Source organism: Furipterus horrens, unplaced genomic scaffold (assembly GCF_987537825.1).
Source record: "Furipterus horrens unplaced genomic scaffold, mFurHor1.1.pri manual_scaffold_3, whole genome shotgun sequence".
Taxonomy (NCBI): Eukaryota; Metazoa; Chordata; class Mammalia; order Chiroptera; family Furipteridae; genus Furipterus; species Furipterus horrens.
Genome location: NW_028327173.1, coordinates 178,841,443 through 178,867,056, shown reverse-complemented (window position 1 = coordinate 178,867,056; position 25,614 = coordinate 178,841,443). Strand labels below are relative to the sequence as shown.

Below are 25,614 nucleotides of genomic sequence, written 5' to 3'. Positions count from 1 at the left end.
TGAGTGCTGGAGAATTAACATGTAAACCTTCCCCTCTCTGCTGCCACACAGGTCTCCATCCTAAGTCAGGAAGTTAAAGGGAAAGATGTGTTTCCTTGTAAGATCAGGGACTGTGGCTCCCCTTATACGGAACCTGGAAGCTGGGGGACAGCAGTCCTCCTCTGTGTACAGGGAGACCAGGAGAGCCGACCGGCGAGGAGAACTGGCGGGTCCTCCAGACTCAAGTTCCAATCTAAGCAGTGTAGTAGGAAAAGGTGGAGTATGGAAGAAAGGAAGCTTCAGTCACAGCCTGAAAAGAAACTGGGTTAAACTAAAAGTGACATATACTTGTTAAAAATTTTAAATGAATCTCTTAGCAGAAAATGTCGTAGGCAAGGCAGTTTCTTGCTACAGTTCCTGGAACTTCTGTAGCTGGATGTGTCACCTACTCACAGAATGTCAAGCTCCAAATGTCCAAATGGGTCATAGAGGTTTTCCAGCCCAACCCAATCTCTATTCTTGATTTTAAAAACAAAAATAATAGGTCTTCTATTTAACCTTCTGAAAACAAGATGCAATCTTAACCATCAGTTTCAACTCTAGGACAATTCATTCCACACCCTGACTTTTAGTTTGAATTGCCACTGAGTGGTGGCTGAGCAAGGGGCAGGAGTGTGTGTGGGGGGAGGGGAGGGGGAATGACTACCTCCAATACAATCATGACTGCCACACACAAACAGAATAGGAAACAAATGTCATTGTTGCTTCTTTTGCCACCATCATCCTAAATCAAAAAACAACTACTAATATGGGGTAACTGTAAATGCATTTAAACAAAAATAATTTACCTCGGATAGAACCATAGGACATTTTCTGTATCCACAATTTCACCAACTATCGAGAATAAAGTAGAGAATGCAAAAAGGTCCTTCATATGGTTAAGTTTGTCCATTTCATTTTCTTTAACTTTTTACAATAACTTTTGTAATACATTCTCAGGGTTTAGGAGGGCCCAAAGTCTAACCTTGTCATGGAACTGCAGGTTCTAACTTAACTTGTATCTAGACATGTCACTGCTTGGTTGCACCAAATCTCTATGAAACAAACACAAATTTACACCTAGACACAGATGAACAATGTGACTTGCCTGGTGAATGATGCTGACCACCATCCCTCACTCTTCTTCTAGAGTACATATACGCAAAAGCTTCATGAAAGAAGAGTAAAGCCCAGAGGTGGCACCAAAACACACTCTTAGTGACTTCAGTCATACCTCCAAGAAAGGGAAAAGACAAGACTTATGGGGGCTCTGATGAAGTTTTAAGAGGCATCCCCTACTCCTGACCCACTCTTCACAGGTGGCTACCTGTCAGAAGCATATAGTTCCTTGGCAAACTGCTAGCAAAGACTTGCCTCTAACCCCACGGGTCTGAAAAGAGTAAGACCTTACATCAGTGCATTTTATAATATGGCACCATCTTTTGGCCCTAACGGTGATGGCTATGAAATGACGTATCCACAGTGCAGTGTCTACTCTTTTGTAGCCAAGAGCATGATTAGTTTAAAAAAAAAAAAAGTTGGCTAGGATTACAGGTGCAGTTTGTGGCTCCAAAACAAGTCAAACTAGCCCATGCCCTTGACCTGGATTGTACGTCACTAACAAACTGAGCTTAGCCAACAAGCCAGAATATAAGAACCCATCTCAAAAACAAAAGATGGACATCTGTATTGCCCACACAATCCCCAATGCTCGGATCTGGGCTATCTACTCTTGGAAGTCTAAATTCAGAAAGTCCATCAGATGGGCAACATTTGCCAATCTCACAGATTTTTTTTTAAAGAAATGAAAAGGACAAAGACCCATTTAATAGGTGACCCTAATAGTGTACCTGGCAGAAACACAAGCAACCTTCAGCTCCAATCCTGGTGCAATATATAGAACAGAATGAGCTCAGGTTGTTATTAAAGGTGAATGACATACTTAGGAAGTGTAACAAGATGAATGAAAAAATAAAAAGCTTATGAAATCAATGTCTGGTGAATGAATGTTATGTTTGAGAAGCCTGATGACTAACAGGTCTTTTGTTTTTATTTTCCTTCCCTCACAATATGCTATCAGGGCATAATTTTCCTATTATTTCCCTGAATGACACAGTTTGTGTTTTAGTAAATTGTCGTTATTAAATATTGTCAAAGTGGTACAATATCCAGTTCTAAGCCAAGAGGAAAAGATCTATTGTAAGTCAGGAAATCGCACCAACCACATTGGAAATTGAACCTGCTTCCCTAGTTTTCCACACTTAATTCACAATAGTAACTATGGTTTAAAAGAATTGCAATTGTATATTTGGCACCAAATGTGCTCCACTGAAAAAATAAATAAGTCTTTCTTCTGAGGTGGGGAAAAAAAATGCTTGGTTTACTAAGGATACCCAATATTAGATTACACGTTGACTACTGCTGAGGTTTTCATTATTTTATTTTCAAAAGAGCATTTACAAGTTATGTTAAAAGACAACACAGAAGAAAGAAGCTGAGTAAAGTTATAGGAGTCTTAACTCTCAAGACAGGCCCTGTGGCCCTGTTCTGGATAAGAAGGGCTTTCTTCAGATAAGGGATTCAACCTACTGAAAGGTTATCTCAGTTAATAAATAGGGTCTAATGCTGGAGAGGCTCCAAATAGATTTGGAATTTAAGAGCACTTCCATTTTCAAATAATTTGCTTATCATTCACATAGCAAACAAAAGGGAGTTCAAAGTTTTATCATTCAAATAAGCAAAAGCAACATTTTTAATTTCATGCAACAGTTTTCTGCTCCAGACTATCAGACTGTAAGATACCATTTAGTGTAGAAGCATTGATACTCTCACTCAACCCAGCATTTATTGACCTAGCACTGTTTCAGAATTAAGAGATGCAAAGGAAGTGGTGGTTCCCCAACTTGATGGAGAAAAAAGAATATAAAATATAGGAAAAAGAGAGGCAAGACAAGAGTGTAGGGTGTAAAGAACTACACTGCCTGGGTCCCTAACCTGGTCTGCTATTTCCAGCTGTGTGACCTGAGCTAGGCAAGATCCTTAGTTTCTTCATGCCTCAGTTTCCTCACCTATAAAATGGTGATAATAGTACCTACTTCATACAGTTGGCTGTGAGAAGGCAATGGTTAAGCTCACGTAAAGTATTAGGAAGGGCTTGGCACAAGGTAAGCACTTCACATACTGTTAGTAATCACATTAGCTCTAAGTGTTAAGTTGTGTGGTCAGCCTACGGGCTCTAAGGAAAAAGGAGCAGAGGCCAGTGGTGAAAGCTGAAGGACAGGCAGGGAAGGCTTCCTGGAAGCCGTGGCACTCCAGCTGAATCTGAAAGCACAAGGAGAATTTAGACACTCAGAAGCGTGCACACCCCAGTTGAGGGGAGCCATTACTTCAGAAATTCACAGAGGTAAAAACCAGACATGCTTAATCATCAACAAGGAAAATAAGCTTGCCAAAGCTGCTGAGGGCGTATTTGGTAACCTCAGTTTAAAAGAGGGAAGGGGGCTCTGTATGCTTGTTGTAGTGCTTGTAGGATTGCCCATTTAACTCATTTTTGGACTATGAATGCAAACTCACTGTGAAATGCTCAGTTCTCTGTTCCCCTGGAACAGTAGAAAGGATGCCAGAAGATAAAAAGGTAAACACTTTTTTTTTTTTTTTTGCTGCAGAAATAGTCTGCTAGAATCTAGTGTGGAATGTAGGTCACCAAATCAACTTGCATCTCATCTTCATCTGTCCCTCTTTCAGAGGGGGTACTGAGTGATGCCTTGGAGGAAGCTGGGTGAAGGCGGGGAAACAAAGATCCATCCTTCAATTCTAATCTTTATCAGCGGCTCTCAGGCATTCTAAGCACAACCTACATAAAAAGATAGTACACTTGCCAAGTGAATGTGTATCCTCAGCCCCAGCCTGCCCCACCCTACCCTGCCAATAGACAGAAACTGCCCTCCTTACCTATTTCTTAAATGTTACCTGTGCTATCAATTGCCTCTAAATTGAGTTCTCGGGAAAACCACTAAGAACTGCTTTGAGTGTTTAAAATATATATTCATTTAGAAGTTTTCCTCTCTTGCCAAGTTAGAAATTGTAATACCAAAATAAGTTACAGTAGTTCACACTCTCTATTCAAAGAAAAATCACAAACAAAATAGAAAAGTTTTTTTCATTTTGACTGGTGCCCCCTCTGAAGATTAAACAAGGCGGCTAACATAACTTGGCAAAACTGCTTTGTTTCCTGCAATATAAAGGAGAGACTTTAGCACTTGGAAATACCAGGAGCATGACATGAAGCCAGGATGGGCCTCCCAGAAGTTACAAGCTCTGTGATTAGCTCCTGAATCAAACACCTAAAGTTCTCAGTGGTACCAAGCTTTGTTGGAAAAGCTTGCCTCCCCTGATCCAACAGCTGTAACTTTTTAAGGGATTTCACAGAAGAAAAGATTTGCAAGCCAAAGCCAATCTTTATACCATCCCCCAAACACTTACAAAATGAAACACTCTCAATCTTAACTATATTTTGTTGGTAAACACCTTATTTGTTCTGATGACCATATTACCAACAACAAAAGCAGCCTTCTAAAACAAAGTAGCTCAAATAAAACCACACACAGACACAACACACACATTCTTAACACCCAGAGCGTGTCCACAAAGCAAGAAAGCCAGGATTCAAATTCCTTGGCACCTACTCACTGAGCTCCTGTAAGCACCACCCAAGGACATGATCCACCACACCCTCTTCATTATCACACCTCCTCACTAATCCATACTTCTGAAAACCCACAGAACCCGACTCGCCACATGGTAGCAGAATGTTACAAATATTAGACAAATGTCTCCCACCCTGTTCCTCTCTCAGGTCAGCCAGTCCAGAACAAACCAATCTTGTTGAGAACAACTCCATTCCAGATGAGAGTGCTATTGTCTAGCTTTTCTACCCAAATGGTGCCCCAGGAGCCATTGCTGGCCTGGCAAAAGCTTCTAAGTATCTTTGTTTTGGTCTCTTTCTGTGTTTTCCTGCCACACACCTCCTGGGAAAGTTATCTGGGCCAAGGATAGTACAATGGAGAACAATCTAGAAATGTCTGGTCTGGGGTAATAAGAATTGCATTAAAAATTACAGAGGCCCTGGTTCGGTTGGTTAGAGCATAGTTCTGATGCACCAGGATTGAGGGTTTGATCCCCAGTCAGGGCACATACAAGTATCAACAATGAATGCATAAGTAAATGGAACAACAAATCGATGTCTCTCTCCTCTCATTCTCTCTCTCTCATCCTTTCTCTCTCTTCCCTCCCACTTTCCCCTCTCTTCCTCTTTCTCTCCAAAATTAATAAATAAAAACTTAAAAGAATTATAGAGGGAAAAAGTCTATGTGGGTGGATGTATTCCAAAAGCAAATTACAAAATATGTCTATTGCAAACACATGGAAGGGTCTTTTATACTTCAAGTCACAGGCTACACAGTAGTTTCAGTTTATGCTGAGATGAAACTGCTTGACAGAAAGCTAAGAGGAATATTACAAGTGATGATAGAACTGTCAGTGCAAAGAATATAGACCTTGGATAATCAATCATGGCTCTACTACTTAATATTGATTCTGCAAATATTTATTAAGTACCTACGTGGACAAGCACTGATTTAAAGGCTGGAGAGACAGGGAGAGACAAGAAGACAAAGACCCTGCTTTCGAAGACCTTAGAGAAGTGGAGAAAACCCCATACATTGGAATCGGTGTCAGAATTATAGGGAGACAGTAAGTAAGCAGATAATTGAAGATTTTTGTTTCAGTCAATGATAATCTAGGACAAAAATAAAGTGTAAGTGACAACTTCTGATCCTGCTTCCTCATGGGAAATATCTACCTACTTAAAATGAGTTGATGAATGTCAACCACCTGGCACATAGCATCACCAAGAATTTACCTACCCACAAACGCACATACATAGACACTTGCAGAAATACACTTAACAGCAATATCTGGGATAATATACCTTGGTATGAAATGAAAGCAGAAGGAAAACAAAATATTTGTGTAATCAATTAGACTTAATGCAATCAAGTTGCAAATAACTGCATTCAAAAAAGGCAAAACCGAAACAATTAATTTTAACATAAAAGAAAAAAACAGAAGTCCATATACTGAAATAATAGTAGCAGCATTAAAAATGATATAAATAGTAACATGGCTAGCCTTGCCCACTTTGAAGGCTTGCCATGAACAGGTTATTTTGCCATACAAGGGAGGCTCAGAGCTATTAATCCAATGCCACAGTATTAGATGCTGGGTTTAAATACTCATCTTCAAATTTCTTTGAGAAAAATAAAAGACAATGACCAACTCCTTCTTAGAGTCACAAGATTTTATACCTAGAATCAACTTTAGGAAAGCCTCTGTACCCTTCTCCCCACATCGCCCATGACTGATGTCCCCAGAGGTAAAAGGTTAACCCCAGAGTGTGGTAGCCAGTAGTGACAGTGCCAGCGTGGGACCTTGGGCAGCCTTCCTAGATCCCAGCCCAGCTTGCTTCACTCTCAAGAACATGCACCCTCTAGGCAGGTATTTGATAAGAACCACAAGGGTGGCAGTGACTTCCAGAATTCAATTTCCGCTATCACTTGTCCACAAAAACTTCCAGTGAGTTGCACCTAGGTCAAATTGATGACCTTTACTGGTGGCCAGGGAGCTCTCTTCAAGCAGAATAGAGCTCCTTCCTTGCAAAAGCTACCTCCAACACTGTAACACACGGCACTAGGAAAATGAAGTAACTAGCCTGGGAGGGTAAAATATCTTTCAATTGTGATTTTCAGAATATGCCTCAGGAAAAAGGCTCCAGTTATCTGTGGGGAGGGAAGTGGAGAGAGAAGAATGGGCATTCTGAGAGGAAAAGTGTCTAAGAACTGTGTCCAATCTATTTACGCGAAAATGGAGAAAGCCCCCGGGCTGTGAAACCGGTGAGGAGGAGAGAGCAGCTGGGCGCAGCGCGAGCATTTGACCACATTCACTGGCCACTCCCTCCCAGCTGCCCGCAGAGCCACATCGAATTGAAACAGCAGTGAGAGCAGCTAAGATTCCGACGGCAGGAGTCGCCATGGCAACGGGATTCATCTTGCAGACAAACTCGGTCCGCTTCAATTCACTGGGTCCTTATCCGGCCTCAAGAAACTACTAGCTTAATGACAGCAAAACGGTCATGGGGGGCATTTGCTCTTGATGCTCATCTGCGGGTGAAGATGGGCAGCGGGGCAAAGGCGGGCGGGGGTGGGGCAAATGGAACGTGCGTATCTATTCCTGGGCACAGAACACCCCAACCGCAGGCTGTAAGCAGCCTGAACACAGCTATTAGCAGGGTTTGATCGACGAGCGAGCAAGCGAAAGAACAAGGGTGCTAGAAACGGGAAAGGAAATCCAGAGGACTCGATAGAGTTCTCGGGCCTCGCACACGTCTCCCCTCGGAAGGCAAGCGCATCACAAGCAGTTGAGTTTTCGGCACCAGCGGGGAAAACCCGGTCACCGAGCCCTCCCGCCCCACAGCGAGACTTATCATTAGATTATTCAACACCCCCACTGCTTTGCCACCCCCCACCCCAGAGCTCCGCGCAGACGCTTCACCCCAGCTCCCGTGCTCTTTGTAAAGGGAGCAACCAGTGCCAAGGAGGACCGAGATGCGCCCTCCTCGGAGGGACAAGGGGCGGGAACGCTCCGCGGCGCCAGGAACCCGGTCGGCTGGCAGCGCAGCCTCCCTCGCCGCAGTCGCCGACACCCCTTGCTCCCTCCGCAGCGCGGGTTTCCCCTCCTCTCTCCCTCTCTTGAAACCTTTAGCTTACAACTTTGCCTGAATTACAGTTGTCCCATCCCTTTCGAATAAGTGAAGGTGCCAGGGGAGGTGGGGGCTCTGCTCCTTCCCTGTCGCCACCTCTGAATCCACCAAGCACCGAGATTCTCCCCCTGGGAGCCTCCCCTGCCAGCAGCTCCCGACGGCAGCAGTGCCGGCAACCCGCAGCCCAGGCCACGACCCCCAGAGCCCCAGCCCCCGGGGGACTGCAGCAAGGCGGCTGTACCTGGTGCACTGCCGGCTCTCCTGGCATCCGAGCTCCTCTGAAAGAAAGGAGGGAGGGACCCTCATCCTCGGGGGCGCCTTCCTCTGGGCTCGCCTCACTCTACGCCGGGCTTGCAGCCATTTTCCCAAACCCAGCTTGGCAGCCGGGAGCTATCTAGGTCCTGTTCCCACCCAGACCCAACCAGAAGGACGGGTTTAATATTTACCAACTGGCCCGCGAGCTCCGGGGAGGCAGCTGGAAGGCGCGCCGCGAAACAAGCGCCGGCCCGAAAAAGCGCACCCACCCCCGCGCCACCGCGCGGTGCCACTTAATGAATGAGCGCCGCGGAGGAGGCGGCACAGCCCCCTTACCTGAGCAGCCCCTGCATGCTGGAAAGGCGGCTCTGCGCTCGGGGTACAATGGGATCCGGTTAAACAGTTTCCTTCACAGCCGCTCGTAGGTTACAGACTCGCAGGTGACATCACCCTCTCCTCCGCTGATAGGATAGGGTGCGGCGCCCACTGCGCATGGGTTTCCCTGTCGGGCCCGCAGGCTCCCGAGAGTTGTAGTCCCAATTTCTCAGGCAGAGCCCGCGTGGCTACGCTACAAGGGTTAGCAAAACTACACTTCCCGACGCGTTCCCTGGCCTCTTTGTCTCCGCCCCCCGTGCCGCCCCCACCAGTACCCGCCCCCTCCCCGCCCTCCGGTCTTGCAGTGGGAGCGGTGGTTGTTCAGAAGCTCCGCGGCGGACAGCGCGGGCGAAGGCGGGGCGCCCTGTAGTGCTCTTTGACTTGACCTCCCCTCGGCCGGTCGGGGTTCTGAGGGTCCGAAAGGGTCCGGGGCCAGTGCGCCCCGGCCCGGCAGCTCTGACCAAGCCTGCTCTGTTAGCCCCAGCTGAAAACAGGAGGTGAAGCCTTTCACTGCCTTCCCCTACGCGTAGCCACTAATTAATAGGACGCACGGGTTTCTGGGTTAAACGCAGTCCTGGAATTCCCCCACGTCCCCGAGGATGAGGCGAAGCCCACCTTTAAGGAGAGAATAAATCCCCGGGGGCCCCCACTTGGTATAATGTGCCTTTCTGTCTCCTCTTCCCCTCTCCCATTTAACGGAGTTCGCGGGGAACAGCTTAGTTGGCTGAGCCGACAGAATAACGGAGGCTGTCACTAATAAAAATGCAGTGTAAAGACAAGACTATCGCCGCGACCCTCTCTCGGGGAGCCTGCTGCTGCCGCTGCGGCTGCGGCTGCGGCTGCGGCTGCAGAGATAATGCTATCGCGCAGCCATGCTTTTGTTCTTCCCTGCGGCAGACTTCCCGCTCTGATGGCTTTCAACTCGCAGGGAGACATCTTTTTCTAAAGTTTCAATAAATGACATGTATACGTACACATGTACTTTTAAACCCATGACAGTGTACCCATACTTTTAGCTTCAAAAAATTTTAAATGACCTAAACCAAACAACGTGCTGTTCGCGAATTGCCGTGATCTTAATATACCTAAATGTTTATTTAAAGGTGAGCAAAAGGTGTGTATCTGAATTCTGAACCTTCAGGAAGATTTTATTTTTAATATGTAAAATATTTCCGTGACATTTTTCATTGTTCAATGAATACCAAATATGAAAAATTAACATTGAGAGTCAACCTTCATTTTCATTTTTTTAATGGAAAAAAAAACACCCCAATGCTTCTAGTTATTCTAGTTGTAAAAGTAGGGTACATTACAACCGCATTTGATGTAGAAGTCACATTTATGGATCAGCTCACACCACATTTCTGCTAGCAAAATCTCTAGAATACTGTACATCTTGTGAAAAGAAAATTCACAATTAAGATTTTAAACAATTCTCTAATTGTTGGTGGAAGTCTTATCACTTATTTTCTCATTGCTTTGTGCAGAAATAACTTTGATTCAAGAGAAAAATATTTATGAAACCAGTTGAGGATTTCAGGGGACAGGGGAAATGCTTTGTTCTACTGAGAGGTGTTTTAGTGCTGAATTCTGGTTTTCTTTAAACAAGCCTACTGCTTATGTACCAGACATATTTTTCTCCACTGAAGGAAGAAAACTTCGAATGTTGCTCTTCTGTTCTGAGCTATTCCGTCCATTCCAAATATTGTCTTAAATGGAATCCAGACAATACAAATGTTCCATTGGCCATCAGATCAAGAGTACAATCAGTGATATTCTAGTTAATGGGTAGGCTTAGTAGGCTTAATGTATTGCAGTTCATTGTGGGAAAATATTCAGAAAGAAACTTGACCTGGGATGATTCTGAAAGCTCTCCCAGTTTTATGACTGTGTAAAGCTTTTAGATGGAAATATAATCAGTGAGCCTGATATTTATTTAGTCAAATTGGTTGTGGAGAGTCTCCATTAGGCAGGGCTTATCCTTAAAGAAAAACGTATATTATTGAGACAAACTGAGGAGTAACTTTATAGGACAAATCACCATAGAGCAAGCTCTCCTGCGTTTTCAGCAGTAAAGGAGAGAATGCAGTCTGCTGGAAAAAAAAATCTGTTCTTTATAGCAATGAATATCATAGAGATGTGCTATGTTACATAGCTCATTTCCCTATATAAGGAACATCATGCATAATAGAATATAAGCACATGAATGTAGGGATGTGCATGTGTGAGCTATACTTTCTATGAAATAGTTATAAAAATAGATAAATATTGAAAGCCAGGCATTGTGTTTGGAAAGAATTTGCTATGAGTGTAATGGATTTGAACTGATTCCTGCACACTGTTTTACTGGTAACCAGGGGAAACAAAGATGGCTCTTTAGCATCAGAAATGCAGTCTGTGGACATTATTAACTCCTATGGAGACAGAAGGAGTCTCTCTCTCTCTCTCTCTCTCTCTCACACACACACACACACACACACACACACACACACACACTCATTGTGGGTGTTTGTATTTAATTCTTTCTAGGTGACTAAATAGTCTCTTAGCCATAAAAAAAATCCACTCTGTCTATTAATTTGTATTACCAGTCAATGAGTTTCTTTACTTTTTTTTCCTTTTTTTAAACAGTTGCTGCTATTCTAGAATGATCTTATGAAAGGCGTTGTCTGGTCCCATAGTCATTGCTGATTAATTAGGAAGCTGTGGGACCACTGAAAACATTTAATTGGCCTTCTACAGGTAGAGAAGGGAGAAAGACGCCATAGGGCATTTTGCTGATCTTTCAAAGTAATCTCTTAGTTCTGGTTACAAAGTTTTACTCTAGATGTTGGGTTTTAGATAAGGGAGGAAATGGGATATGAACAGAGAAAGAATTTTAAGTTTGTAGCCTAGCCTGTGTTTTCACATAATAATTTGCTGTTTTGCAACAATAGAGGTTATGTGCTGAGCCCAGGTTTTGGATCATGCCATGTTACCACTTTTGAGCAATGTGACTGCTTATTCTGTGTGGCTTATTCTCTCTGAACCTTGGTTTACTTAAGAATGGGGCTAATAATAAAACCTACTTCACAAGGTTTTTGACGATTAAATTAGATGACATATATAAAAACAGTTGTCAAATTGAAAAGAACTATACAAATGCTAGATTTTCTTATCATTTGCCATTTCCCCCCACAGATTATCTAAGAAATGTCCATCCTAATTATGGAACAAGTCAATAAAAACTTATTTGAAATTTTTTTAAAACTTAACAAGAAACTGAGAAAGTATACAGCATGTACACATTATCTCACTAACTTGTAAGTAGGCAAAATGTACTTTGAAGAAAAAAATGAGAAATCCAAATTGAAAGGTGCTAGTTCTTGGCTCGTTTTCAAATGCATACTTTGCCCTTCCACAGTGCCCCAAGCTGTCCTCAGCACCACAAGCCCTCTTCCCTGAGCTCCTAAGCATGGACAGGGCTGCTGGGAGATTGGAAACAGGAGGAAGGGAGAAGCCGAGGTATCTCTCCACCTCTGCAGTGTTGCATTGGGTGATGTTTCTGGTAGCATCAGCAGCATTTTCTCAGCTGGCCTAATCTGTTGTGGTTCCAGCTTCTTTCAGATCATCCCAGCTTCTGTGAACACCACCTTCTCCCTCTGTCCCTCCAGCCAAAGGGTGATGGTAGCTTACTGCTATTGCTAATCTCTTCATTACCTGTTTGTTTTGACCCTGGCTGGTTTGGCTCAGTGGATTGAGCGTCAGCCTGCGAGCTAAGTGTCGCTGGTTCGATCTTCCAGTCAGGGCACATCAGAGAAGGAAAACTCTGACTCCAAAAAACCTCCGCTGCCTTGCAGCATACCTCTTCAGGGGAAAGGCTAAGGGAGTAAACCCCGACAGAAAATCCGGAGCCGGAGTCCCTAAGTCCGTTTGACGTTGTAGTCAACACCGGCAACTCCTGCGGCGCACCTGAAGCCAAGCTGTATTGACTCTGTCTTTCCCTTGGACCCTTCAGCTGAGAAGAGAGGGGGGGGTCTGCTGCATGGGCAACAGCAGACCCTCCATATCACCCTGCCCAGGCTCTGTAGCTTCAGCTTCACTGGAGAGGACACTCCAGCGTCATCGCAAGATGTCGATTCAACACGAGAGGAGACAGATACTGTGTCACTCCCGAGTCGGACTGCACAGCCATTCTCGGCGGTGCAGATAGACTCTTAAGAAGCTACACCATCGTCTCTCGAGACGGACGGCTGCCGACGACCTGTTTGTTTTAGACTTTCTATCTCCCAGGAGACTCATTCCCTGTCCTATATTATATCTGTTTTAAATACTTACAATGGTTTTTGTTTTCATGGTGGAACACTTAATTGATATACTCATGTCTTATCAGGTTCTTTTGGGGGCAAACTACAGAAACTTTCTATGGTCAGTTTATGCAAAATAAAAATGTAATAGGATTTTTTTTAAGAACAACCAAGCCTCCACCTAAGAACCTGACCAGCTCTGCAAATCTAAACAGCGGTGGCTTGGGACCTTCTTGCCAGAGCGTTGCTCTAATAGCCCTCCGTCTCTCTGCCTCTTTGTTTGAAATTTCAAATTCCTGAGAGAAGCTGATTACCCTATCTTAAAGTAACTATTTCTGCCTTAATTATCCACAACAGTGGTTCTTAAAGTGTGGGCCCAGACCAGTAACATCAATATCACCTGACAGCTTGTGAAAATTCAAATGCTTGAGTACCACCCATAGACCTACTGGAAAAGAAACTTCAGGGCTGGATCTGCCGGTGGTGTTTTCACAAGTCCTCCAGCTGGTTCTGACACATGAACATTTTTGAACCACTCGTCTATAGCAAAGATTACAAGATTGTGTGGTTCAGATATGATCACTCACGACCTAGCCCTATGGGAGAGTCTTCCCAGAGAGGAAGAAGTGTTGTGAACTTGACATCTACCTCCAAGAGGTGTCAGATAAAGCTGGTCTATCTGTCAGGGTCTTCACAGTAAAATTTGGTTCTTCTTGAGAAAGAGGACTTGGTAGCATTCTGAGCCAAGTAATCAATGTAGTCATGTACGTCCTAACACAGTAGAACAATCAATTAGGAAACAAAAATAGATCTGAAAATTGAAGAAAGCAACGTAAAACTCAGGAATAATAGGAACAGAAAATGCAAGGCACTTCCTGAACTATGGGGAAGCCTTGATGCTGACTCTTTCTGGTATTGAAGACTAACGTCTTGCCTCCAGGTAAACGGTCCTGTCACTCTTGGCCAGGAATTCTCAGACGAAATTCCCCGGCCATACGTTTTAGACAAACCACCCCACATTAGCTTCGACAACACACCCTACTGAGTGTGTCACACAACTCTAATTTTCTCCTTCTCTTTAAACATCAAATTTCTGTCTGGCCTCTAAAATGGGCAATCCACATGTGGCAAAACCTTGTCTACAAGGAAAAAATGGGCTGGGTGTTCTGTGGAGAGAAAGAATTCTGTTTCACTTTTTCTGTAACTTTCCTCTTTGGGAATTATCCTGGCAGATATATTCTCCTTTGTAGCTGAAATATTACAGTGTAGAGGATTTATATAAGAGCCTTGTTTCACAGCAGGTTGTGTTAGCACTTAGACACTGGATTTTGAGATTAGGGACGACTGTAGTCCTGCATTTACATGAGAACTTTGTGATGTGGAATTTCTCATGGAAAGCCACACTTCAGTGCAATATGTCATGGCATATTATCTTTGTGAGAGTATTTTCTCCTCACCAAGCTGTGATTGTAACCTTTTCTCTCGGGTTGTCTCTGCCCTCTCCCTATGTCTCAAGCTTCTACAATAATATTTTGGGTTGTCAGAAGACAAGCCACCCAGTTAAAACGGAAAAGGAGATATTGGAATGCATTATTTTGGCCTTGCTTTCCTGCAAGTGACAGGTTTTCATCTCTGGGATTTATGTCATTGTTTTAGGAAATTATACTCACTTAAATCTAAACATAGTTAAAACAAGTAAAAGCCTGTTACTTTTTACTCATGTGTGACAGTGATTCTGAATAACAGGGTCATCCTCTCTTGACTTTGCGTGTATGTTAACTATACTGGAAGCTATACCCCCTCTGGCTACAAGCCCACTAGAATTCTCAAGCTGAGTAGCTTTGAATAAGGTCAACGCTAGGATGGGAACCTCCAAAAAAACACCCAGATGTCTCTAAGATTAATATATAATATTAAACAAGTTTGGCAGATCCCAACAGCCATCATTTCTGGAAGCCTTTTCCCTCTGCGCACCCCCACTTGAAATGTGCAGGTGAGAGTGCCCTGTTTGAGGTAGGTGGACATCACCTGGAATGTTGGAGCCCCGTGACGCTGCCCCACAAAAACCATTGCTAGGTTTTGGAACTTTTAGTAAACACAGTGCATATTAGAAATTAAATTATATGAACAGTTATGTAAGTTATATTAAAAACAAAAGTGGTTGTTCAAAACTCATCCCTTGCTCATTGTTACTACATTTCACTATTATCTGTCATCTTGAGATTCCATCTGAATCTGAATGGTGGAAATTCTATGTCTTGGTGCACTGCTGTCCGTCTCTTCCTAACTCCACAGTCAGTGACATCCCATTGGTTGTCAAAAACAATGATGCGGGGGGTAGTTACGTCATGGACATCTGCCAATGCTACAGATTAGGGCTTCCCCGACAGACCCTGCTGTTAAACATTCACTGGCATCTTCCATCCCCTGCGTTTGTAATAGAAGAGAACAGCCCTCTGCTAACTGCCCTGCAATGCTCTGTGTTTTTTTCTTGTGACTTCACTCTGCTGTTGGGTTCTAGAAATGGAGCACATGTGTCATTTTACTCAATTTAGACAAAAGTATGGCATTGGATCCTAAGCAGAGAAGAGCCCTGTTCCTTATTTGGTTCAGGGAGCTGAACATTTTCCTTCAAACAGGAAAGAAGAACTTGGTGATAGGGCTAGCAGGGGGTAAGTGGTTTTGAACCAGGAAGAGAAGGAAGTCAGCTTGGGGCTTCTGTAAGTATCAGATGGGATGCGGAGAGTGTTCTGGATAACTGCACTGGCACTGAGTCTGCAGAGCAGCTCAGAACAGGGCCCCACATGCTGTCTTTAAAAACATTTTCAGGAGTCTGCATCATATTGATAAAAATAATCTTAAAAAGACAATGTGGAGAGTTTTTTATGAAATGAATTTTTTTCATAAAAAGGATGATGCATTATTCTGGGATCATAGGTTAATCATCTCAATAATAATAACAACAACTTTATTAGAAGCATAAAGCTGTTATCTAAACTATATTTATGGGTACTTTACATCTTAAAAATTATTTTGTTCCAAAAGTCCATTTTATGACCATTTCACCTGCTTGCATCAGAGAATACTTGCTTTTTCTTAAAAAAAAAAAATTAATATTATAAATAGTGACCAGGTTCTCAGAGAAGACCAAAAATGCAAATACACCCCAGAGTAAAATAGTCATAGCATTAATCCTGTTAGCCTGAGTCTAATGGTGGGGGAAGGTGGCAGTCGTTGCAGGAATAAAGAAGAGCAGGAGAGAGGCAAGAGCGTTACTTTTCCTTCTTTTGAGCCAATGGATGGTGCCCTGGAAAGATCTAAACTCGTGAAGTGTGACATCACCGATTGCCTTACCTCACCTTGTGCCTCACGCTCAGAATCTGGTGTCCCTGTCATCAGGCTCCCATTCCCTCAACACACTCTGTTTTCTCTACCCAGGGTACCTTCACTGGTCCATCTAAATCACTAAAGTGCTCCAAGTTCCAAAAATTACTTGCTCTCTCCTCCTCTCAATCATAGCCCCTCGATCCATTTTTCCAGCACAGCTGGTTTCAGGAGTCCTTAAACAAGTTTACACAAATGTGTGAATAACTGCTGGTCCCTAATTTTCTGGAATCATTTGAATTTTTAGGAAGAAATATTGAAAACACAGGTTATCTCTAATCGGTGGTATATTGGGACATTTTGAAAACAAATAATACAAAAAAACCAAGACAGAGTAAGAGTTGGGGGAAGAGCACTGGAAAAGAAAGCAAGGGGGCAGGCCCCACAGGAGGACCCTGCAAGGGAGTTGTCTAGTCCTTTAAAATGTGTCTGTGATTTTCACAAACTCCTCCCTCTGGCCCACAGATTTTCCTGATCTGGCCAAAGGTGGATTTAAGTTAATCCCTGTTTTGGTCATTGCCCACTGGTACAGGCAACTCCAGAATAACAAATGTTTGAAAATTAAACATTGCAATCCTCTAATTTTTTTTCAGATTCATACTTGAAAAGCTCCACATTTCCCATGGGGGGTTGTTATGGGAACTGTGGAGCTCCCAGCCTTAGAAGGGGGTTGGTGTGAGCTGAAGTATGTGAGAGAGTGTGTGTGTGTGCGTGAATATACACACATGCACATGTGCTGGAGTAGGTTGCAGATGTATGTATGCACGCATAGCTACTTATTATTTTGTAAGAAGAGCTCAATATGTAATTGAACACAAGTGTGCAATCAATTCTAGCTTTACCCAGTTTAGGAACTGTCATAGCTCTAAAATTTAAACTTACATCTAAAATTCCTTCTGTCCAGCTATTCCCTTCTCACAAAGGTCTTCCTGCTATAATTACAAAATATATGTTCTATTTACGAGTCTAATCTTTTTGCTTCTCTTTCAACTCATTATTCTCCTATGCTTTGCACAAAACAGGCGTCTTCTGGTGCTTGAACTGCCTTTGATCTATTGTTCAGAATTAACCAGAACTCTCTAATATTATCTCTCAATCAGCCTTTACTCATTAGCAATAAATGTTCAGCAATTAGATATAGTTGTTCATCTAGACACCCGAACACTATTGAACAACCACAAACATTAATCAGTGGCCATGAGGTGCTTGCACGGATGTTGGTTGTGTCTTTATCTTGCGTTCATAGTGGGTGAGGAGCCAGGCAAAACTCAGAACACAACAACGCCCCTGACCTTGAGGAACTGAGAGATTAAAAAATAAATAAATAAAAGCAAGAGTGCATGTCTCATTTCACCACGGGGTACTTCACCAGAGAAAGGGGGAGAAATCTCAGGGACTTGAGTGAAGGTCAGAGAAAGGCGTTTTTGAAGCAGAAATTGTGCTTCTGTTTAGGCTAGATTGAAAGGCAATAGACTAACCACTTGTTTCTTACATGTTTTGCTTGGCTCCATCTGCCTACCTCTTCGTTCTAGAGAGCTGCTGCCTGATAGAAATATATTATGAGCCACATATGTACTTTAAGATGTTCTAGAAAAAAGTACAAAGAAATAGGTGAAATCAATTTTAACTCAATATATCCAAAATGTCTTTTTAACACGTAATCAAAAATTATTAATTAGATAGTTTACATTCTTGTTTTCACGCTGCCTTCCAAATCAATGTGTATTTGACACTTACAGAACAACTAGATTCAGACCAGCCTCATCTCAAGCACTCAATAGCCCCCTGTGGCCAGTGGCTACCCAGGGGACAGTGCGGGTCCAGAATATTTCACTCGGAGAGTGCCCCATGTGTACTGAAGCTCACATTTACTGAGAAGGGACACTTGGCTTTCCTGTTCCCTCTCTACCTCATCTAGTCAGCAATTGGTGGGAGGCAAGGAAAGATCTGAACTGGTGAAGTGTGTACTCACCCATTGCCTTAATTTTTCTGTGAATCCAAAACTGGTGCAAACAGACTGGGGCAAATCATTTCTTAAATTTTTCAAGGAGCAGTTCAGCAATGCTTGTTATCATCCTGAGATACTGAGAAACAGAAGAAAGTCCTTTGTCAAAAGCAGACTTCCTTCGTGATGTTTCAGGAACATTCCTTGCATCCTAGGAGTTTATCTTGCGAGCTCATCACCTATTTGATGGGCCTGGCGCTGTGGTTTGGATTGACAGGAATGCCCTGACTCACTATCTTTCCTGAGACTACCTACAGATAATTCAGGCTGGAAGCCTTTCCTTCTGTCTCTGGTAGTCTTTGAAATGCCAAGGCTTGGTCTAGGAGGGAGTGTAACTGATAACAATAGCTACCACCTCTCTGGGGTTTGGACTTCTCAAAGCAAGCTCAAGGGCGCTATTGAGGCCTCTTCCCTGCAATCTGTTAGGACTGGCACTTTGATAAAGAACACACATTTCTGGAATATCACTGATTTGGTGGTGAGTCTCTGGCTAAAGCTTTTGAATTTTAGCATACATAAGAGTCTTGGAGGGTGTTACTGAAGGTCTGACCTCGTGTGGTGGACCTTTATTTTTAACAAGCACTCCAGGTAATTCTGAGTCACGTGGCTTGGCTCTCAACAGTTTAGAAATACTGGTGGGTGCTAGGACCCAGGTTCCCGTACATGGAGCTCACAGCTGCATCCTTAGCTGTCCCACTTCAGGAGGTAACACAATAAATTACATGCATTTTCATATGAAATTATATTTTAAATCCATTTTACCTATCATAAAGTTTCCCTTGGCAGCATGAAATCCTGAGTGTCTTTTTGCGATAAGGATCTGCTGGGCAATATTTTAGAAAAATATAAAAAAAGAGATGTATTTAAGCTAAATAAAAATGTAGGGTGATACTAGATTTGCCATTAACTTGCTTTCTTCCTTACCATTGCCAGACTTTTTAAAAAACCCAATTTGATTATTTAATCAGTACAGCTCACTTTAGGTAAGTGAGAAAACACAGACAGATGAAAAGAAAGTTTCCTGCAGATCTATCATTCGTAAATACTCACTTTTTTTTTAAGAAAATGGATTTCTAACAGATATTCTGTTTGCACCAGACTTTCTTTTTTTACTTTGATATTATACTTGTAAGTTTAAAAATGTCTTTATCCATATTATTACTGTTTTTAATGATAGTTTCTTTCGTGGTATACCATAACTTCATCAAGCCTCTATGTTGGAATTTTTACTTTTCTTTTTTTAATGCTCTTTATTCTTTTTAGAGCAGTTTTGGATGCTCAGAAAAATTAAGAGGAAGGTACAGAGATTTGCCTTATACCTCCTGCCCCTACACGTGCACAGCCTCCCCCATTATCAGCATCCCTCACCAGAGTGGTACATTTGTTACAGCTGATGAACCTACAGTGACACATCATTACCACCCAAAGTCCATAGTTCACGTCATGGTTCACACTTGGCTTTGTGCATGCTATAGATTCAAACAAATGTATAATGACGTGAATCCACTATTATAGCACCACAAACAGAGTTTCATGCCCTAAAAATCCTCTGTGATCCTCCTAGTCATCCCTCTCTCTCTCAGCCCCTAGCAACCACTGATCTTTTTACTGTCTCCATAGTTCTGAGTTTTCCAGAATGTCATGTAATTGGAATATATAGTATGTAACCTGACAGGTTTTTCTTTTCTTTTCTTTCTTCCTCCTCTCCTCTCACCCTTCCTCCCTCTCCTTCTTTGTAACACATCTATAATAAAAATTCTTTATATACATCTCTTTGGGGAAAGATCTCGAATTTTTAATAACTAAAAACATCAAAAGCAGAAACTAACACCCATTTCCGACTACTCAGAATTAGGTACTATTAATGGTTCAACACATTATTTCCCAGCTTTTCCACGTACACAAATATTTTTAAAGTGTACAAATATTCTTTTTTTTAAAAGAAGACAAGACTGTTTTAAATGAAAAATTCCCTTTGGCTCTCAATCCCCAATCTGTTCCCCTCCTTCCTCTGCAGAGGAGATAACTACAATGAGTTGGGTGCATGTTATAATCCATTTTTATACATACATATACAATATATGTATCAAAAACAGTTTTTAATGTCTTGTGGGTATTTTATATAAATATTTTATTATGTATATATTGTTCTGAAGTTTGCTTTCTCATTCACCAATATGTTTTTGATATCTTCTCCCATGTAGTTACACATTAATCTAATTTATTGCTCCATATTATGACTTTACTATCTCTTGTTTATCCGCTCCCGACAGAAGGAAATTTAGGCGGTTCTCCTTCTATTTTTTTCTTGTCTACTATAAATAGTGTATGAACACGCATGCTCTTAATGTGTCTCTCTTTGTGGATGTGCATCTTTTTCTCTAGGTGAGATGCGGAAAACTACCGTCATTGGGTCACAAAGCATACTATTTTTTAAAAATAGTGTTAAATTTGTCTTCCAAAGTGGATATACCAAGTTAGCTTCCTACCAACAATACATATCTGTATTTTCAGAACCTTGACAATGCTTGACATTGGAAAAAAAAATTTTAATTTTGACAGACTCATGGGTGAATAATAGCATATTTTAATTTGAGTTGCTCAGATTAGTAGTGAGGTTCAGCACTTTTCAATGTTCATAGCTAAACATAAACTTATGTACAATTATCTAATTATATTCTCAGAAAAAAAAAATTCTATCTGGTCAAAGGCTGTATTTGAGGGCTTTCAGAAAATATATTGAAATTTTCATCTCAAAATTTTGAAACTATTTATATTCTTTCAAAGCCATGATAACATATCTATTTCCCACACTCTCAAAAACTCTAAATTATTCATTTTAATCTTTGTCAATCATAAAAGCAAAAAAATGTACCTTGTTTTAATTTTTAATTTCTTTGATTACTGGCAAGGTTAAATATATACAAGATCTGTCCAGAAAGTATCCAGCCCTGTACTATGAAAAATAGAGACATTTATTGAAAAAGTGTACAAGATACAAGAAACATTGAACATAGGACAATGATGCCTCAGTCCCCTTCAAAGTAGGCACCTTGGAATGTCACACAGTTCTCCCAATCCCATCAGCTGCCCTGTCATATTTTCCTAAATCTCATCAATGATCTGATATCTCTTCCCTTTCAAAAGTGATTTTATTTTTGGGAAAAGCCAGAAGTCCCAGAGCATCAAATCTGGGTGGTAGTGGGGCTGAGTCACCTGGTTATTTGATGTTTCATCAAAAAACTCTGTATAAGACATGATGCATGAGCAGGCACATTATCATGATGAAGCTGCCAATCACCAGTTGCCCATAGCTGAGGCCTTCTGAATCATCCAAATAGCTTCCATGGAGGAATGTTCATGTTTAATGCAAAATCTGATGCAGATTCATTGCTCTACTTGCTCAGTCATTTTCAATGCAACAGCTACACAGTACACATGCTCAGGCAATGGTGTCTACAGCCCCCACTGACTAGTACAGTGAAGTTGTCATTGTTCACATGTGTGCACTCCAGTCCACTCTCCTTGGCTGCCAGGTTACACTGATGTCAAGCAAGCTGTTCTCATTACATTAACAATGGCTGGACTTTTTCTGGACATACTTCATATAGTTTTAAATACATTCATATTTCTTCTTTTATAGATTGCAATTTATGTCTTTAGGCAACTTTTATATTGGAGTCTCCTTATTAATCCATTGTTGTATAATTTACAAATATCTTGCCAGTTTGACATCTCCTTTAACTTTGTGGTGACTTAGCTATTGCACATATTTTTAAATTTTCAAGTATTTAAATATTAACATATTTCCATTATACTTTCTGTTTTCTCTTTTAAATAAATTCCACTTACTATCTCAAAATGCATGATCATTATGAAAAATTGTTAAAATACAAATAAAAAATAAATAAAACCCATATAATTTTACCACCTAGAGATAAGAATTATTAATATTTTGAAGTATATCCCTCCAGATTATTTCTTTTTTAAAAAAAATATTTTATTTATTTATTTTTAGAGAAAGGGGAAAGGAGGGATAAAGAGAGGAGAGAAACATCGATGTGTGAGAGATACGTCAATCAGTTGCTTCTCGCGTGCCCCCAAATGGGGACCTGACCTGCAACCCAGGCATGTGCCCTGACTGGGAATTGAACAAGCCACCCTTTGGTTTGCAGGCTGGTACTCAATCCCCTGAGCCACACCAGCTTAGGCCAGATTATTTCTATGCATATATAATGTTCATGTAATTTAAAAAAGAAAAGAATCAGCCCTGGCTGGTAGCTCAGTGGATTGAGCTCTGGCCTGTGAATCGAAATGTCACTAGTTTGATTCCCAGTCAGGGCACATGCCTGGGCTGCAGGTCAGGTCCCCGGTTGGTGCACATATAAGAGGTGATTGATGGATATTTCTCTCTCTCTCTTTCTCTCTCCCTTCCCCTCTCTCAAAATATAAATAACATCTTTAAAAAATAAAAAATTAAAATATAGAATATACAATTGTAATTTAAAAAATTTAAACGACATTAAATGTTCTTATGAATCATCAATTAAAATGCTCTATCGTCTTACATTTGAGGATGTACTATCATTTATTTGGCCAAACTCCCATTTTTGAATACAGTATTTAGATTGTTTTAAAATATGATTACTTTCAGTTTGTCTGGTTCTTGCATGGGACAAGCAATCCTTCACACAGAGCCTCTTTCCAAGGCGAAAAAGTGTGCTTTTTCAACAAATGTCCATTTATTCTAGGGCTGAAGATTTACATCATCCTGATATATAGAGTTACTACATTTCCTTCCTCATAGACTAAGGCTTGCTCCTGGAAATCCTAATTAGTAAGGAAGATGTGAGGGCCCATAGTATTTTCTCCATCCCCTCCAGGTCCTCAGTTAGCAGGGCTGTGGTATTCTATCTGAATGATGCCATCTAGAATCATGCACCACTAACATGTAAGTGGGGGCCCTGCTTAGGCCAGGCCACACTCTTGTTTAAAACAGGTATGATCTGCAACTTTCCAAGAATCTTGCTGAGTATGCGATTCAGGAAGAACCTTCTAGATTAGTGGTTCTCCAACTTCAGCACACATCAGAACACCTAAAGATGCTTGTTAAAATACAGATTCCTGGGCCCGGGCCCACACCCACGATTTCTGATTCAGTAAATCTGTGAAGGAACCCGAGAACATGCATTTCTGACAAGTTTTCAGGGGATGCACATGCTGCTGTCCTGGGGACCACACTTCGAGAACCAGTTTTAGTCTTCCTCCCTCCAAACTATCACAGGGCAGTCGCTTCCCTACTGAAGCCCCCTTTATGGTTTCCTCCTGTCTACAGAACAAAGTCCAGGCTCCTTGGCAAGGCCAGCTTTCCCTCTAGACTCCCTCTTCACGCTTGGCCCAGCTCTCCATGTTAGGAAGCTGACCTGTCTGGACGATGTCAACTGGTTCTGCGCTCTATGCCTTCTGGGTTGGCTGTCAGAAGACTGGAGGGTAGGAAGACAGAGAAGCCACAGTATCTTTCCTCCCAGCTTTGGCAGTGGCTGCATTCCTCCACTTAAGGTCCAGATTGATTGGGTTCTTTCCTAAGACTGTAGCTCTCACTGAGTTCTGGTCATTCTTCCCTCCATCAGACCCTTAAGCCCAGGAATCATAACAATTCCCTGGTGGTGTTGGTCCCAGGAGAGTGTCACCACCCCTTCTGGGTTCCCTTAACTCTGACCACACTCTATGAACAATCTCTTCATCACATTCTCTTGATCCTCCTTTCATTACTCCTTCCTGTCTCCTGCTGAGTCGGGCTGATTCAGACCTTCATGTATTTTCCAGTCTTATTTCCCACAAATCTCCCAAATACCATGCAGTTCACAATTCCTAGCTTTCCCCTTTCCCTGAAATGTCCCTTCACCTTTCTTTATGAGACAAACTACTCAACCTTTCATCCATAGATGAAATGCCATTTTCTTCATAAAGCTTTTTCCTTCTCATTACTGCATAGTTCTGGGACTTTTCTTTTCAAATATAGGGATATATTGAGATATACTTCACATTCCATAGTAACGTTCACTGATTTAAAGTGTACAGTTCAGTAGCTTTTAGAATATTTCCAGAGTTATCTAACCATCACTGCAATGTAGTTTTAGGGCATTTCATTACCCCTAAAAGAATCCCTGTACCATTAGCACTTACTAGTCCTCTCTGCCCCTGGCAACCGCCTAATCAGAGAAGGAAAAACTCTGATTCCAAAAAACCTCCGCTGCCTTGCGGCATACCTCTTCAGGGGAAAGGCTAAGGGAGTAAACCCCGACAGAAAATCCGGAGCCGGAGTCCCTAAGGCGGTTTGATGTTGTAGTCAACACCGGCAACTCCTGCGGCGCACCTGAAGCCAAGCTGTATTGACTCCGTCTTTCCCTTGGACCCTTCAGCTGCGAAGAGAGGGGGGGTCTGCTGCATGGGCAACAGCAGACCCTCCATATCACCCTGCCCAGGCTCTGTAGCTTCAGCTTCACTGGAGAGGACACTCCAGCGTCATCGCAAGATGTCGATTCAACACGGGAGGAGACAGATACCGTGTCACTCCCGAGTCGGACTGCACAACCGTTCTCGGCGGTGCAGATAGACTCTTAAGAAGCTACACCATCGTCTCTCGAGACAGACGGCTGCCGACGACTTTCCCTAATCTTAATGATATTAATAATGACGTTTTTTAAAAAAGTGTCCTTACATTATTTTTATTTCCTCAAAGTAAAGTCTCTTTTGTTTGTTTGGGGTTCAATCTCTCATTTTCATGTTGGGAACTTCCCTCACTGAGTGGCGACCCCTGGCTGCTCCTGTTTGAGATTAGGAAAATGTAAAGTGTTGTATTTACCGGGTCCTTCTTCCCTCACCATGCCCCCTTCTCACACACCCTCCCCACTCTCCCCTACTCCCAATCTGGCAGCCTCCCTTTTTAATTGCAGGATTCGGCTCAAGCATGACCTCTTTTTTGGAAGTGGTTTTGGTGTCCCATCCTGCCCCAGTATTTTCCTGCAGCCCTACACCACCGCCCAGAGGTTGCGGCCAGGTCTGCCTCCACTCCTGGCACAGCCACGATCAGCAAGTATTTGTGGAGAGAAGGAATGTATGAATGCCCACCTCCAACACGAACTTTATCTGCATTACCTCTTTTTATCCTCTTAATAACTCTAGGCCATTCTGCTTCTTTTGTGGTTCTTTTTCAACTGTGAAAAAAATGGGAAGACCCACAACTAATACAATGTTGAGCAAATCAAGGTATTGAGCAAAAGAACAGCTTCCCTATTGCTGCACAGGTTGAAAGCAGGGAAATAAATGGCAGGGGAGTGAGACTAATGAGCAAGAGAAAAGGCCTAACATGTACCCGGCTCTGGGCTAAGGAAACATTGGGTATACTTCGTTATTTCTCAGAACAATTAATTGATTTATAGACAATAATTTGAGACTCAGAGACATTAAGTAAT

At 42.2% G+C, this 25,614-nt stretch overlaps 1 protein-coding gene across 1 annotated transcript in view; it reads right to left on the bottom strand.

Annotated features, from left to right (window-relative positions):
- The window catches only part of DAAM1 (dishevelled associated activator of morphogenesis 1), a 155,343-nt gene extending 146,828 nt beyond the window's left edge, over positions 1–8,515 (bottom strand). The window contains exon 1 of the mRNA XM_090270937.1: positions 8,426–8,515. The gene's annotated coding sequence lies outside the window, so the exon portion shown is untranslated. The remainder of the gene's footprint in view (positions 1–8,425) is intronic.
- Between the last annotated feature and the right edge of the window lie 17,099 nt (positions 8,516–25,614).